The sequence below is a fragment of the Manihot esculenta genome, chromosome 7 (genome assembly GCF_001659605.2).
Source record: "Manihot esculenta cultivar AM560-2 chromosome 7, M.esculenta_v8, whole genome shotgun sequence".
In the NCBI taxonomy this organism is placed as follows: domain Eukaryota; kingdom Viridiplantae; phylum Streptophyta; class Magnoliopsida; order Malpighiales; family Euphorbiaceae; genus Manihot; species Manihot esculenta.
The window spans coordinates 25,640,251-25,658,004 of NC_035167.2; the positions used below are offsets into that span (position 1 = coordinate 25,640,251).

Genomic DNA, 17,754 nt, shown 5'->3' on the forward strand with positions numbered 1-17,754 from the left:
CCACCAATTATGTGAAGACAGGAGAGCAATTGGGTGATCTACTCACCAAAACTTTAAATGGGCTTCGAATAGAATATCTTCCTAACAAGTTCGACATGATAAACATCTATTATCCAACTTGAAGGGGAGTGTTAGAGTGTGAACATAATTTGCATAATCATAGGAGATTACATAATTATAGGCTAATTGATTGATAGAGGATTCTTAAGAGTTGTATTTAACAAGACCTTGTAATCTTTATATATATACACTTACTTCAACGGAGAAATATACTGAAATTGTCCAATTATTCCTTATCTTATTACACATAGTATAAAAGGTACATACCACAGTTTGGCTTTTAGCTAAAATCTTCTCGCAGAGTCCAGTGTAATTTAATGGCATCCATCCATATTCTCCTTGATACTAAAAAAGAAGATCAAATACACAAATAAAGTAGTTAAATGCAATATTATAATAATCTCAGGTTGATCATATACTCTTTTTTCAATGTTGAATAAGGACATTCATCAATTTGTTGACCCCTTGATTTTCACATAGTTGTCCATCAAATTCCATAAACATGATTTTAGAAATTAAATCACATAAAAATATTAGTTTTCTGCACAAAAAAATGCCAAACTGGTAATTCTCTTATGAAAATGTAAGGAAACCTAAAATTTGCAAGAGAAACAAAGGAGAATATTTAGAAAAAAAAAAAAAAAAAAAAAAAAAAACTCAAATGCCAATCGTCTAGGAAGTTTGTGAAGGAAAAATTACCTGTGAAATCATTCCAATCACAATAAGTCGTCCATGGACTGCTAAAGCATTCAGACACAAGTCAAACATGTCACCACCAACAGATTCGTAGATGATGTCAATGCCATTGGGAAATTCCTTCTTTAGAACCTGCTAGAGCTGAAAGTCTAAAGTATTCCCCAAAACTCTACAATATACTACTAAAAAGTACAGAGAAAAAATTTCAGGATTACACCCCAATGAGTCTAATCCTACGTTATTATACTGAAACATAAACATTATCACTATTACAGTAGCAATGATTTTTTTTTTCTTTTTTTTCTTTTTCTTTTTAATTTTAATTTAAAATTTTTTTTCTTTGTATACTTCATACATAAAAGTACCAACTCATTCAATGAATGAATTTTATCAATGACTTCATCATGCGGTCAAACAACTTTTTTCTTTCTTTTTTTAACTTTTTAAAAAAATGTTTCAATTTATTTTAATTCTTTAACCATTTAAATATGACCTATATAATCATTCAATTATTTATATTTATTTAATTGTTTATTCAATTTATTAAACTACTTAAATATTAAACTGATACTAACTATTTTTTTAATAAAATAACTTTAAATGAACTGCTTATATTGTATCAGTAATTATGACTTTGGCTCCTCTAAGATATTTATTTTAATATTGGTTACTCTTTTGCACAAGAGTGTCAGTCTACCCATTACTCTCTTCTTAGTATGACTCAACCCCATCTCATTCCATTCCTGAACACCCTATGTTTTACTTTCTTTTTCCATTTTTTTTATATATAACTAAAATCATGTGTGGTTATTGTTATAGTTCCAAAAATAGTGATTTTTTTTTCTTTTTTTATTATTTTTTATATTGATTATTTTTTCACAAGATTACCATTGATTTGGTGTTTCAATTCATCCATGATTCCATCACACATTCAAACACTTTCTTTAAATATTCTTTCCATTTTTCAATTTTTTTAATTACAATTAATTTTAATATTTTAACTTCATAAGCCTGACTTATCTAATCATTTATTCATTTTATATTTATTTAGTTATTCATTTAATTTATTTTAACTAATTAATTATTATATTTATACTAATTATTATTTTTTATTAAAATAACTTTAAATGACTTTATTTATATCATAACAATAACCATGCCATAGCTCCTATAAGCCTTTTATAAAGAAAAAAATAAAAAAAAAATATTATTTTACTCTTTTTGGACAAGAGTGCCACTTATTCCCTGTCCCTTCCTCTAAGACTCAATCACACATCACACCTCACTTCCAAACCCTTTTTCTTGAGTGTATATGTATGTATAATCTGATTTATTTATGTAAAAAATAGTTATACATGGCTGCTGCAGAGCACAACCACATTTGCTTGTTACTAAAGTTAAAGGCCTTCGTATGTTTGAAATTTACCCAAATCCCTTTTACTGTATAATTTAGATATCCAACAAAACATTATTTAGATTCTTTAAGAGTCACATAAAGAAGTAAGAGATTGATTATTTTAGTAAACAGAAATGAAGTTGTTACAATTTGGATATCTCAAATGAATTGGTTAATTTTTGAGCCAATAATTCTCATGACCTGAAACTCAACCTGCCACCCCATTTACACATTATAACATGAAAACAAAACTAAATGAAAGAAGAAAATTTAGAAATCATGGGCACGTACAGTTTTGATATTTTCAACTTTATAATCTATGACTCTGTCAACTCCCAATTCTTTCAAGAGTACTGCCTTTTCCTTACCTCCACAAGTTGCAACTACTTTATTTCCCGCCAGCTTTGCAAGCTGCACATTTAATAGTTCAAAAAATGTACTTGCTTCCAATGTGAAAATGGAAAAAGAAAAAAATAATTGAAGATTGAACACATAAGGAATAATAAATCATAACAAAAATAATCGAGAACTAAACAACTTATCACCCAGACCAATATGAAATCCATGTCCGTCTACAAGCTGGGAAATAAAAAAGCCAAAAAGAACAACTATTATTTTCAATCCGTGAATGCTGCTTATTTTGCTTAGTTTCCGATAGTTATATAGGAAATAGAATTACATATACATATAAATTATATAAAATAAATTATTAATTTTATTAATATATAAATGGAATTAGTTCTAAATATTTTTTTCTACTAGCTATTTAATTGGGTCACATATTGTATTTTTTTTATACTTAAATTACTAATCACTAGGTTAACTATGTGACACCAAGCAATGAAGTGCTGCTCTTTCTTTGGTAGGTCTCAAATAGATTTGTCTTTAGGAAGACTCATTTTGACATCAACATTGTGGCATGTGATTATTAGAATCTCTTCAATCGAGTGAAGAGTTAATAATTCTTAGCCGATTGAATAAGAGGAAAAATCCATTGTAAATGACTCAATCCAATCCAATGTTGTGTTTAAACATTGGATTGCTATTTCGGGTTAAATTGGTTGGATTGCTTGGGTTTATTCAACTTATGAACACCCTTAACAATGATCTACAATGATTATTCTCTAGTGAAATATTAAATGCTGCATTAGTTATGCCATCTGTTGTGAAAAAAAGTACTGTGATATTTCATTTATATCTACTATCTTAACAAACAGAGATTCCCATTTTAAGCTTGCTTATTTTCACATCCATTAAGATTATTACTAAATGTAAAACTCATTTATATAACAAGCTCATTTATATAACAAGCAGAGAAGCAATGTGACATAATAACGGATTAATAATATTGGTAAATAAATGAGATGAAATCATTGAGGAACAACCTGTGATGAGCAAAAGACATAGTAACATCATTTATCAAAGAAGCGCTAAAAGTTAACCTGGACAGCGAATTGCCCAGTCCCTCCTGCAGCAGCTGTAACAAGAACTACTTTTCCAGATTCCATCTGTCCAGCCTAAGGTTCCAAAACAGAAAAATAGCAATAGAAGAAATACAATATAGTCTTCAAATGATAGGTAAATGCTTTCAAATATATATTAAAGAAAATGTAGCTGAACCCCCAGATTAGCACATGCATAAAACCTTTTCTAGAGCAATTGATGCTGTTAATCCTGAAGTAAGCATTGCAACAACTTCAGGATCTGGTCTTGGCACAGGAAGGATGTGTTTTGCTGGAACCTGAACAGTGTACATCATCCTTTATTCATAAACTGATTGTTGTATATTAAATTTCACAATAAAGTAGAAAGTAACGAAAAATAGGGGTGTAATCGAGCCGAGCCGAGCTGAGCTTTGTAAAGCTCAAGCTCGTTTATTAAAAAAGTTTGGAAGCTCGAGTTCGAGCTCCAGCTCGACTCGAGCTCTAATATTTGATTCGAGCTCGACTCGAGAATTAAATATTATAATCGAGCTCGATTCGAGCTCGACTCGTGAAAAGCTCGTTCAGTTTAATAACGAGCCTAATTCGAGCTCGAGCTCGAAAAGCTCGATTAAGAAGCTCGTTAATAAAACTCGAGCTCGAACTCGAAAAGTTCGATTAAGAAACTCGTTAAAAAAGCTCGAGATCGAGCTCAAAAAAAGTTCGGTTTGAACTCGAGTTCAGGCTCGAGCTCGAATTAATAATTACACTTTAATCAGTTTTTAATCATCATTAATTTAAATAATATAAAAAAAGAGAGTGCGCATAAAAAAAATTACATAACACAATTCATAACTAAAATAACACAAATAAATATAAATTCAACAACATAATAAAATTACACACAAAGTTTAATATCAAACGAATAAAGTTGATTCCAACTTCCAACAGTTGAAACAAGCTAATATAATTTAATTATCTTCATAATTATCTTCATACTTGTTCAACTAGTTAACTTGAATTTCAACTTCAACGTCCATATAACCTTCAAATAACACCAAAAAAAAAAAAAAACTCTATTAGCAACATAAACAAAATGTGTCATTATCTAATTAGTACTATAAATTAAAAAAATAAAAAAATAAATTAATTTGTACGTGAAAAATAATTATAACAACAAAGTTGAATGTTAAGGATCCAACCACTAAGGTAGCATGACCTCTTGAATATCATCTTTATCCTTTAATAATAATAAAAGAATAAAAAAAGTTAATTACATATTATTATTTGAAAATAAAAATAATAATGTGTTATTGAACTTACCTTCTTTTTTCTCTTGATGCTATAAAATGCTCGCAACCAATCAGCTCCACAAGTTAAAACTTGAACAGTATCTGCTCCCAATGATGCTCTATGTGGATCAATAATTCTACCTCCAGCACTAAAAGCAGATTCTGAAGCAACAGTTGTTATAGGAATTGATAGTATATCACGAGCCATCTTTGATAATATCCTCAATTTCATGTTGTTCATCTTCCACCATTCTAAGGCATCAAAGTTAGAATCATCTTGACAAATATGAACACCTTCTTCCAAATACACATCTAATTCAGACTTTGGTTGCTCAATCACACAATCAACATTCCTAATATAGCTATAAAATTGTGCTCTTCCTCTGATTTTCCCTTTTCCACTTATAATACAACTAGATCCTTCTTTTTGAGTTTCACCACTACTAATGTAACAGCCCGGCCCCTTTCGACCGGCCCTGTTACCGTTCACACCCAGGGCTATCCCTCGCCTGGCCTCTTGCCACCTCGGGCTTTCCACTGGCGTATGAACAGCTCTTAACATCCCTTCACCCTCACGGGTTCCAGGCAGGATTTGTCCCTCGGGGGAGCCATTATGGCCCACCCTAGCCCGAGTGGATTTGGCCCAATTCCTTCCTCTGGGAATTAGGTCGCCTCCCCCACTGCTCGAACCCTTGACCTCCCACTTTAAGGGAATAGTCTGGTGAGAGTGAGTACCAATTGTGCCATTGGAACAATTGGTACTCACTCTCACCAGACTATTCCCTTAAAGTGGGAGGTCAAGGGTTCGAGCAGTGGGGGAGGCGACCTAATTTCCTAAGGGAAATTTGGGCCAAATCCACTTGGGGAAGGATGCGTTTGACGAGAACCCAAGGGGACAAATCCTGCCTGGAACCCGTGAGGGTGAAGGGATGTTAAGAGCTGCTCACGACGCCAGGGGAAAGCCCGAGGTGGCAAGAGGCCAGGCGAGGGATAGCCCTGGGCCGTGAGCGGTAACAGTGCCGTGCGAGAAGGGCCGGGCTGTTACATAAAAAGGCGCCTTTTTATGTAACAGCCCGGCCCCTTTCGACCGGCCCTGTTACCGTTCACACCCAGGGCTATCCCTCGCCTGGCCTCTTGCCACCTCGGGCTTTCCACTGGCGTCGTGAGCAGCTCTTAACATCCCTTCACCCTCACGGGTTCCAGGCAGGATTTGTCCCTCGGGGGAGCCATTACGGCCCGCCCTAGCCTGCGCAAGGATGACACGCACAAATCGAGAAATGGTCCAAATTTTTATGTAACAGCCCGGCCCCTTTCGACCGGCCCTGTTACCGTTCACACCCAGGGCTATCCCTCGCCTGGCCTCTTGCCACCTCGGGCTTTCCACTGGCGTCGTGAGCAGCTCTTAACATCCCTTCACCCTCACGGGTTCCAGGCAGGATTTGTCCCTCGGGGGAGCCATTACGGCCCGCCCTAGCCTGCGCAAGGATGACACGCACAAATCGAGAAATGGTCCAAATTTTTATGTAACAGCCCGGCCCCTTTCGACCGGCCCTGTTACCGTTCACACCCAGGGCTATCCCTCGCCTGGCCTCTTGCCACCTCGTGCTTTCCACTGGCGTATGAACAGCTCTTAACATCCCTTCACCCTCACGGGTTCCAGGCAGGATTTGTCCCTCGGGGGAGCCATTACGGCCCGCCCTAGCCCGAGTGGATTTGGCCCAATTCCTTCCTCTGGGAATTAGGTCGCCTCCCCCACTGCTCGAACCCTTGACCTCCCACTTTAAGGGAATAGTCTGGTGAGAGTGAGTACCAATTGTGCCATTGGAACAATTGGTACTCACTCTCACCAGACTATTCCCTTAAAGTGGGAGGTCAAGGGTTCGAGCAGTGGGGGAGGCGACCTAATTCCCAGAGGAAGGAATTGGGCCAAATCCACTCGGGCTAGGGCGGGCCGTAATGGCTCCCCCGAGGGACAAATCCTGCCTGGAACCCGTGAGGGTGAAGGGATGTTAAGAGCTGTTCATACGCCAGTGGAAAGCCCGAGGTGGCAAGAGGCCAGGCGAGGGATAGCCCTGGGTGTGAACGGTAACAGGGCCGGTCGAAAGGGGCCGGGCTGTTACATAAAAAGGCGCCTTTTTATGTAACAGCCCGGCCCTTCTCGCACGGCACTGTTACCACTCACGGCCCAGGGCTATCCCTCGCCTGGCCTCTTGCCACCTCGGGCTTTCCACTGGCGTCGTGAGCAGCTCTTAACATCCCTTCACCCTCACGGGTTCCAGGCAGGATTTGTCCCCTTGGGTTCTCGTCAAACGCATCTTTCCCAAGTGGATTTGGCCCAAATTTCCCTTAGGAAATTAGGTCGCCTCCCCCACTGCTCGAACCCTTGACCTCCCACTTTAAGGGAATAGTCTGGTGAGAGTGAGTACCAATTGTTCCAATGGCACAACTGGTACTCACTCTCACCAGACTATTCCCTTAAAGTGGGAGGTCAAGGGTTCGAGCAGTGGGGGAGGCGACCTAATTTCCTAAGGGAAATTTGGGCCAAATCCACTTGGGGAAGGATGCGTTTGACGAGAACCCAAGGGGACAAATCCTGCCTGGAACCCGTGAGGGTGAAGGGATGTTAAGAGCTGCTCACGACGCCAGTGGAAAGCCCGAGGTGGCAAGAGGCCAGGCGAGGGATAGCCCTGGGCCGTGAGTGGTAACAGTGCCGTGCGAGAAGGGCCGGGCTGTTACAACTAATTTCTGATCCAATACTTTTTGTTTTATGAGCATCTACATACTCATTATAAAGCATGTGCAATGTCTCCATCACAGTTGTAATATGCTCATCAGAATCAAACTCAGAATATATTTCTGGAAAACTCCATTCAATCAATTTCATCTTATTTCTTGGATCTAATATAGCTGCTAGAGAAATCAACAAATTACAATCACCCCAATACTTATCAAATTTACATTTCATCTTACCAACCATGACTTTCATATAAATATTCCCATTTTCATGTGCTTCATCTAATAATTTTTTTATTGAATGAAGTTCATGAAGAAATAAATTTGAAGTTGGATATTCAGTACCTGAAATAACATTGGTAACTTCATTAAATTCTTCAAGAAAAGAACACACTTCCTTAACCTTTTGCCAATCATCCTCACTAGGCAAATATGTATAACTTGAATCTCTTTGCTGATATCGAGGGAAGACATCTTTAAACTCCAAAGCAGCTGATAACATGAAATAAGTTGCATTCCACCTTGTGCCACAATCTAAAAGAAGCTTCTTGGAAGGTAATTTCAATTGTTTTGCAATTTCACTAAAAATTAAACGGCGAGACTCAGAAGCAACAAGATGTTTTACACTTTCACGCACATTTTTAATTATATCTGCAATCTCAGACAAACCATCTTGTACCAATAAATTCAAAATATGTGCACAACATCTCACATGAAATAATTTACCATGAAGTGCAAGACTATTCTTGTAAGCAAGATTATCCTTCAACATCCTAACAGCAACATCATTATAACTGGCATTATCAACACTAATAGTCCATACCTTATCTTCGATGCCCCATTCAACTAAGCATTTTTGTAGCACATCACATATAACAACACCTGTATGAGGTGGTGGGACATCACAAAAATTCAAAGTACATTTTTGTAACTTCCATTCAGAGTCCACAAAATGGGCAGTAACAACCATGTATGAAATGTGCTGCCCAGACTTCCATAAATCCGTGGTCACACTAACCTTGTCAGTGTCCTTCAGTAATGCTTTCACTTTCTTCTTCTCAATTTCATACGCAGAAAAACAATCTTTCCTTGCAGTTGCACGACTAACCTTCTGATAATATGGAGTTGCGGTTCTCATTAACAAATTGAAAACCTCATACTCTACAAAGCTGAATGACAACTCATGAACAAGAATCATATGAGCAATGACTTCTCTTACTTTTGCATGGTCATATTTAAAATTTTGCACAGAATCGCTAAATCAAGTCACATTAAGTTCATTCACACAACTTTAATTTATTCTCAATCAATTGAGGGTCATCAATATATTTTTCACCATGGCAAACTCAAAGATTCAATTCAAAAGGCAATTCTCAAGCATGAATATAACCCACTGCAATTGATTCAACATAAGTTTAAAGAGTCATCACATCAATGGGGTCATGGAAAGAAAAGCTCATCCAACATAGTTCATATGATGAGTAAAGCATCTCAAAAACGGAAACAAAAATAAATAAATAAAAAAAACTGTGGCTATCTGTGTGTGTTATTGAAAGGAGATTGCTAGATTTATGACTATAGTCTTTTTTAACTATGAGACCTATTCCTTAATAGGTAGAAGTCTAGATAGCATAAATCTTATATATATATATATATATATATATATTATTTCTGAACTAAGTAGTATTCATAATTAGGACTGAAGGGTCTAATATTACAAATAAAAGTATGGTTGATAGATTAATTATTTGGCTTTAGTGATGGCAGTAAATAGTTTTGTGCATTATGTTGAGGGGCTTTTGTTCGATAGAGGAAAAAGCTTTTATCCAATATAATTACCCCACACATGACCTGGAGATGGCAGCAGTAATCTTTGCACTCAAGATGTGGAGGCACTACCTCTATGGGGTTAAATGTGAGATCTTTACAGATCATAAAAGCCTGCAGTACATCCTGAGTCAAAGAGACTTGAACTTGAGACAGAGGAGATGGGTAGAGCTGCTGAGTGACTATGATTGCAAGATTCAGTACCATCCGGGTAAGGCGAATGTTGTGGCAGACGCCTTAAGCCGGAAATCACTCGGCAGTTTATCCCACATGTCGGCAGAGAGGAGGCCAGTGGTGAAGGAGTTTTACAAGCTCATCGAGGAAGGTCTACAGATGGAGTTGTCTGGTACGGGTGCCTTGGTGGTTCCAGAGAACTGAAGATGATTGAGTTTGAGCAACTGAGGCAGACAGAGCACATGAGTGTAGAGGAGTTCACGGATAAATTCTTGGAGCTATTGCCTTTTTCAGGGCAAGCTCTAGATTCAGATACGAAGAAAGCCAAGAGGTATGTTATGAAGCTGCATTCTAGGTACTCCTCGTTAATTCAGTCAGTTGAGAGGGAAAGTTTCCACACTGTGGTGGATATGGCTCGAAGGATGGAGGCAAGTGCTATAGTTGAGGGGTCAGTGAAGCAGTCAGTGACCCAGTCTTCAGGGGTTAAGACCCCAGGCAGAGGAGGGCCAGGTCTCTCTTCTCAGAGCTCAAGTAAGAAGAGGTGGGATAACACCACCAAGAAGCCGAAAAAGAATAAGTTTTGGAATAAGTTGAAATCCGGTCTGGGTTTTGGCGGTGGCTCGAGTTCAGGCTCAGATGGTACAGAATGCCAGAGATGTGGAAGGCCGCACAGGGGAGTGTGTCGAGCTGGGACTAATACATGTTTCAGATGTGGACAGGAGGGACACATAGCACGGGAGTGTCCTAGAGCACCTTTTATGGGCCAGCCCCAGCAGACAGCTTCTGGTAGTGTGGCACAGCCAGCAGCTCCAGCCACAACTCAGGGCAGTGGCAGAGGTAGAGGGAGAGGGGCAGCCTCTTCTTCTGGTTCCCGAGATGAAGGTCCATCAGCTCCAGCCATGATATTCACCATGACTCAGCTGGAGGCTAACACATCTAACACCGTGGTGTCAGGTAATCTCGTCATTGGGTGTTCTGATGTGTATGCATTAATGGACCCGGGTGCATCTCATTCATTTATTGCTCCGAGAGCCGTTGAGAGGTTGGGTCTGATAGTCTCTGGGTTAGAGTGTCCCCTATGGGTCAGTGGACCCAAGTGTGACCCGTCAGTGGCAGTGTCAGTCTGCCAGTACAGTCTAGTTTTTGTTGAGGGAAGATGCCTCTCCGCCGACCTTGTGGTTCTAGATTTGACAGACTTTGACGTCATTCTAGGGATGGATTGGCTATCTACCCATGGTGCTACCTTGGACTGCAGGGACAAGGTAGTCAGGTTCAGAGATCAGAACGGGTCGGAGGTCGTCTTCAGAGGAGACAAGAGGGGTACACCTAGAGGTCTGATATCAGCTCTTCAGGCTCGTAGGTTGCTTAGGAAGGGATGTCAGGGTTATTTGGCTCATGTGAGAGAGCTTAGTAGTCAGGTCAGGAAGCCAGCCTCGGTGCCAGTTGTCAGAGAGTTTCTGGATGTCTTTCCAGACGAGCTTCCAGGCTTACCACCTGCTAGGGAGATAGAGTTCGAGATAGAGTTGGTGCCTGGAACTAGACCGATCTCTATCCCTCCCTACAGGATGGCCCCAGCCGAGTTGAAGGAGTTGAAAGAGCAATTGCAGGAGCTGGTAGAAAGGGGCTTCATCCGACAGAGTACCTCACCTTGGGGTGCTCCGGTCTTGTTTGTGAGAAAGAAGGATGGGTCCCTCAGACTTTGTATCGACTACAGGCAGTTGAACAAAGTCACTACCAAAAATAGGTACCCTCTGCCAAGGATCGATGATCTATTCGACCAGCTAGCAGGAGTGGGTTGTTTCTCCAAAATAGATCTAAGATCGGGGTACCATCAGCTAAGGATAAGGGATGAAGATGTGCCAAAGACAGCTTTCAGGACCAGATATGGGCATTTTGAGTTCCTTGTGATGCCGTTTGGGTTAACCAACGCCCCTGCAGCATTCATGGATCTCATGAACAGAGTATTTAGTCAATACCTGGATCACTTCGTTATTGTCTTCATAGATGATATCTTAGTGTATTCCAGGAACGCAGAGGAGCATGCCCATCATCTGAGGTTGGTTCTGCAGACTTTAAGGGAACATGGCTTGTATGCCAAGTTCTCTAAGTGTGAGTTCTGGCTGAGGAGCATTTCATTCTTGGGGCATGTTGTGTCAGAGAATGGGATTGAGGTGGACCCCAAGAAGACAGAAACTGTGGCTAACTGGCCTAGACCCACTTCAGTGACAGAGATTAGAAGTTTCTTGGGTTTGGCAGGTTACTACAGGAGGTTCGTTCAGGACTTCTCAAAGATAGCAGCTCCTCTGACCAGACTAACCAGGAAGAATCAGAAGTTTGTGTGGACCGACCAGTGCGAAGAGAGTTTTGAAGAGCTTAAGAAGAGGTTGACTTCAGCACCAGTTTTAGCTCTGCCATTTAGTGATGAGGACTTTACAGTCTTTTGTGATGCGTCCCGTGTGGGACTGGGTTGTGTACTAATGCAGAATGAGAGGGTGATCGCTTATGCTTCTAGACAGCTAAAGAAGCACGATCTGTCTCAGCTATGGTTGTTGTGATGTTGAGTTGTTGTTGCCCTTTCAAATTCACCTTCCTTCTTAGGCAACTCTTTAAATGTCTAAGCAAGTGTGTTGTGGCACCAGTTTTGCACACTCCAAGTTGGTGCTTGCAATGAATACATTCTGCCTTCACTGTTTCTAATGTAAATATAATTATCTTTATTGTTATAATTTGCATTTGATTTTTTTAATTTATGATCATTATTATTATTAGTATCTGATTTTTTAATTTTCTACAACTTTAATATAACATATTAATCGCAATAGAATAAAATTTTTTGATAAATAATCTCCATACTTTTACCCTGATAGGATAGGAGCTTTTGTAACAATAAAATAAGCAGTGCATTCAACATATATGAAATTAGGTTAGCCTTACTATCAGAACAGATATGAAGTTAGTCTCAAGACCCTTTTTTTTTTTTATAAAAGATAGCAAATCCATTAGAAGAATGTTTTCTTAATGCCCTGTAGGAAAAAAGAGAGTGAAATTCTCTATAACAACTTTTCCTAAAATTGGAAAATTTGGGTAGGGTTTGTTTCTTGTTTTGGTCGTGTGTTAATTATCCTAAACAAGACTCACAGGCATATTTTTTTTTATATTATATATATTAAAGTATTTTATTTTCAAGATTCCTACTGTCCTTCTACTAACTTGTTTGTATACCATTTGGATAAAATTATTTCTATTAATTTGAATCATTTATATTTATTATATGTTCATTAATTATGAATACATGATTGATATGATACATTATTGTAAAATAGATTTGTGTATTTAATAAAATTAACATGTAGTTTTTTTTAACAGAATGTCAAACGTAAATTCGAATGAATTAAGTACTCCTATTGATCAAGTGCCTTCTGTTATTTTTCTTTCTACTCAAGATTCATCTACAAGTCCAGCCATGGATGATGCCACTACAAATGTTGATGAATCAAATCAAAATAAAGAAAAAGAAGATGAGGAAAGTCCATTTTGTCTGAAAAAAAGGAAGCGGACTTCAAAAGTGTGGACTGAGTTCAAGGAAATTTCACTTTCTGATCAACGGAATGGCAGGATGTGGCTCAGCGATGGCGATCGGCGGTGGAGCTATGGATTCAACAATATCCTCCAGTAATGTGATGGGTCTTAGAAGGCTCTGTGATTGGCATGCGGCAGAAGGTGAGGCTGTGATTGGCATGCAGTAGAAGGTCAGTGGTGGGATGGTGTTGGCATGCGAAAAGGTGAGTGGTGGGATGGTGTGTTTGGCATGCGAAAAGGTGAGTGGAAGGTAAGTGGTGGGATGGTGTTGGCATGCGAAAAGGTGAGTGGTGGGATGGTGTGCGGCAGCATCAGAAGTTTGAATTGATTAAATAATAATATTAATTTTGGTTAAAACTAATATTATTAGGTTATATGATTAGTTAGGTTATTATTAGTTACACAAAACTACGTAATTTTGATTAAAACTATTCAATTTTAATGAAAATGTATTTATTTATAATTAATTAATTACATAATTTAATTAATGGATTATAAAAATATTCTTTTTATATAATTAGAGTATTTCATTTAAAATTATATTATTTTAATTAAAATTATAAATTTTTTAGTAATAATTATATAAATATATTAATAATGATTAATTAAATATTTACAGTAGTATCTAGTTTAAAAAAGATTTTTATAATTATACTTTAATTTTAAAAAGTATCTAATTTTACAATTCAATTTATCAGGTAATACTACTTGAATAATAATATTAAAAAGTACTTATTATTATTTATAATTTCTAAAAATGTGATTTTTAATTATTTATAGTATTGATATAGGACTGATTAGATTTTTTTAAGTTAAAACTTTTAATCAATAATACTTTGTTAAGATGAAATTTGAAAACGAAATGTCAAAAATCGAAAATTCTTATTGATAATTATTATTTTTAATCAATAATGCTTTGATACTTAGTTAAAACTTTTAATTAATAATACTTGATTATATACATTGTTTACTTAATTAATTATTATTAATATACTTTAATAATTATTATCATATTTTATATTGTATGCTTAATTATATACAAAATTTTTTTATAATTATACTTTAATTTTAAAATGTATATAATTTTTACAACTCAATTTATCATGTAATACTATAATTTTAAAGAATATTTATTATAATAATTAATATTAATTATTTGTGATTATACATTAATTTTATGGAATCTTATTATTATAATTATATACAAAAGATTTTTATAATTTAATTTTAAAGAATACTAATTATAATAATTAATCTTAATTATTTGTAATTTTCAATAGTATAAATTTCAAGTATTTATAATAGTTTAAATTTTATAATTTTATAATTATTTTTATTTTTTTAATAATATATGAACTTGTTCATAAATTTATTTAATGAATTAGTTGACCAATTTATTTAAACAATATTACTCATGAGCCTATTTAACAAGTCTGCTCGCGAGCCTTCTCAACGAGTCAGCTCGCGAGCCTTCTCAACGAGCCAGCTCGCGAGCCTTCTCAACGAGCCAGCTCGCGAGCCTGCTCAACGAGCCTGCTCAACGAGCCAGCTCGCGAGCCTAAACACGAGCCAGCTCGTGAGCCTTAACGAGCCGAATACTATTAGCTCAAACTCAGCTCGTTTAGGTGACGAGCCTCAAAATTGAGTTCGAGCTCGGCTCGTTTAAAAAACGAGCCGAACTCGGTCGAGCTTTTATCGAGTCGAGCCTCGAGTAGCTCACGAATAGCTTGGTTGAAAAAGATGAGGCAGACAGAGAAGCAACTCTATCCAGTCATTAAAATGATTCCTTTCACGGATGGTATACCACGGTGAATTCAGCATAACTCCCAAAAGTCATAATTGCAGCAGGAGTGCCAACTTTCAAGTCCCGAACAGAATCCCCCATCGCAGCAATTATTCCAACAGCCTGGAAGGGAAAACAGAAAACAAAATGGGAGAAATTTTTTTTAAAAAAATAGAATAAGAGACATGATCATCCACTAGATATCTAAAGTAGCAATAGTTTTATCTTTATGATTACCAAACCCATTACCAACCGGAGAATGTCAACATGATCAAATTGCATTATTGTAATGTTTTATGCACCTCGAAACCAGCATCACATGGAAGACGAGAACCAATGTCTTTGTTGTTGCCAGTAAAATATCGTCCTGAGCTAAAGTTTACCTGCTTACAAATTCATATCGTCTGTCAAAAACACACAGCATATGTATGTATAGATCCAGAGATAAACTAATCATATAAATTGCACCATAAGAAAGAAAAACCTTGGTATGGTTATGCATGATAACAGTGAAAATGGGATGTGAAAATACCCTTCCGCATATTTGTCCTTTCTTTACAACTTTTATCATAAAAACAGCCTTTCTTTTCTGTCAATTAACAGTTTTTCTCTAATAATACCCTAATCTAGTGGTCGGAAGTTTCAAATGGTTTAACAAACATAGATGGACAAGTTCAGAATTACTATAAATTTTTTATAGGAATTTCATTTATATGCTCAACTCTTCTAACAATACTAAAAAGGCCAAAATATAGGCCAACGGGACTAGTTGAAGTCCAATTAGAAATTAAAAGTGTGGCAGGAGGATCCACAAAATGAGCCAAAGACACTGCTGAGAGCATCAGAAATTTGGACAGGATTCTATGGCCATTCTCAACTTACTCCTCAATCAAACTACAATCAGGACAGTCACCAGTTGTGCTTAAGACATTGACTTAAAAGGTCACATTCTTATGATGAACTAGAGAACATCCCAAACTATATAGTTGTCATGAGAACACGTGTCTCTGCATGCGTGCGTGCATGTGTGTGTGTGTGTGTGTAAACAAGCACAGTTTCCAAATTAACAAATATCTAGGTGACAAAAACTTCTGTGACCAACAAAAGAACAGAATCATTAGCTGATAATGAATCTACTAACTATCAAGGATCAAAGATTAAAAGACAGCTACAACTACCCATGCAAGTACAAAGTCAGAACGGACAAAGTATCTTGACACGCATTATTACAGGAGGCAACTGACTATACAATGTACAATAGTAGATCCAGTTGGCCAAGGACCGGTTTAGAACCATAACTAGCCCATACCAAAACCAGGTTCAAAGAAAGCATAACTAGTTGGCTAGCTTCTGGGCCAAAACAAAAATTTCTCCGTAGAAAATAAAATTTTGAGAAAAAATCCAACTGTGGGATTCAATCAAACTAGGACCAAACTGAAACTAAGAACCAGGGAGGCCCTATGGTTCTAGTTCTGACTTCCGATTAAACTCAGCCCATTGGTTGGCCACAACTATCATGCAGTGAACCAATTAATTAGTTCTTCTCTAAAAACCAAAAAGGAATTCCATATTAGACTTTATGCAACATAGATGAGAACAAAATAAGAGATAAAGGACAAAAGGGTTGAGTAAAATTATTGAACTTAATCTTTTTATTAAACTTACATCACTTGCATTTACACCAGCATAAATGACTTTCACAAGAACATGATTTGCTTCAATGGGTAATCTCAATGGTGCACGTATAATGCAGGTAGCGTTGCGGAAATTGTGACTCAAGGTATGGACGACTCTAAGGAGGAAATCAGACATATATTAGTAAGCAACATTCCAAAACAGTTAAGGACACACCATTTACCCTCATGATAATGTAAGATGGTTCAAATTTAGATGAATCACAGGCATGATTTCAATGAGAGAGAATGTTATGAAGTAGAGATTGTGAGGCAAATGTATCTAATTCTTCAAAATAATAAGACCATACCTTCCAACAATAGCAGTAAAGATATACTATATCAAAACAACAATATAACATATTAGACTGCACTGAACTGTATTAGAATATTTGATTTGCATTTCAGTTCACTACTTAAAACTAAAAAAAATCATTTTAAAAAAGAAGAATGTCCTCAGATAATATTTTAGTTTCAATTTTGCCCATATAATACACCAACTCAAACAGTAAACAGTAATATAAATAAAGATAGAATTGTTTGGTTCCTACGCTCTTACGGTCTTACCCATTATCTCATTTCTTTAAATAAATTTTTTGTTGTTAATCCTTATTTTTCCAAATAACAGCCATAATTATTAGTCTTTTCTTTTTCCATTTAATTATGGTTTTCTTTATTTTATTTAAAGAGACAAAACAATGGGTGAAAGAATAGAAGCCAAATAATTTTCTCTATTTTAGGTTTGGTTTGGCTTCATATGCAAAAGTATTGGTTTGATTGAAATTAATTTGATTGCAATTTTCCATCTGATTCTACATTAATATTGAACCAACACTGTGGAAATAGAGGGAGCTGGCAGGACACATCAGCCTTTGAAGGTGTATTCCAGAAGGAAGAAAGGTCGGGGCAAGGGAAAAGGAATATCTACTGCATGGGGTTTGGCTGCTGCAGAAAAGGGTGAGACAAGGACACCTGTCACATGGTGGTTACTGAGAGTTAAGAAAGAATCTTCTCCAATATTAAAGGACGGGAAAGAAGAGTTCCTGCCATCTTGGAAAATAAGGCAAAAGCTTCCTTTTGGGATAGAGAAGAATGTTCCGAACAAGAGTGGTCTCCTTGG

General features: G+C 37.0%; 1 pseudogene; it reads right to left on the minus strand.

Moving 5' to 3' along the window:
* LOC110619364 overlaps positions 1-17,754 on the minus strand; it is a 79,228-nt pseudogene that overhangs the window by 36,075 nt on the left and 25,399 nt on the right.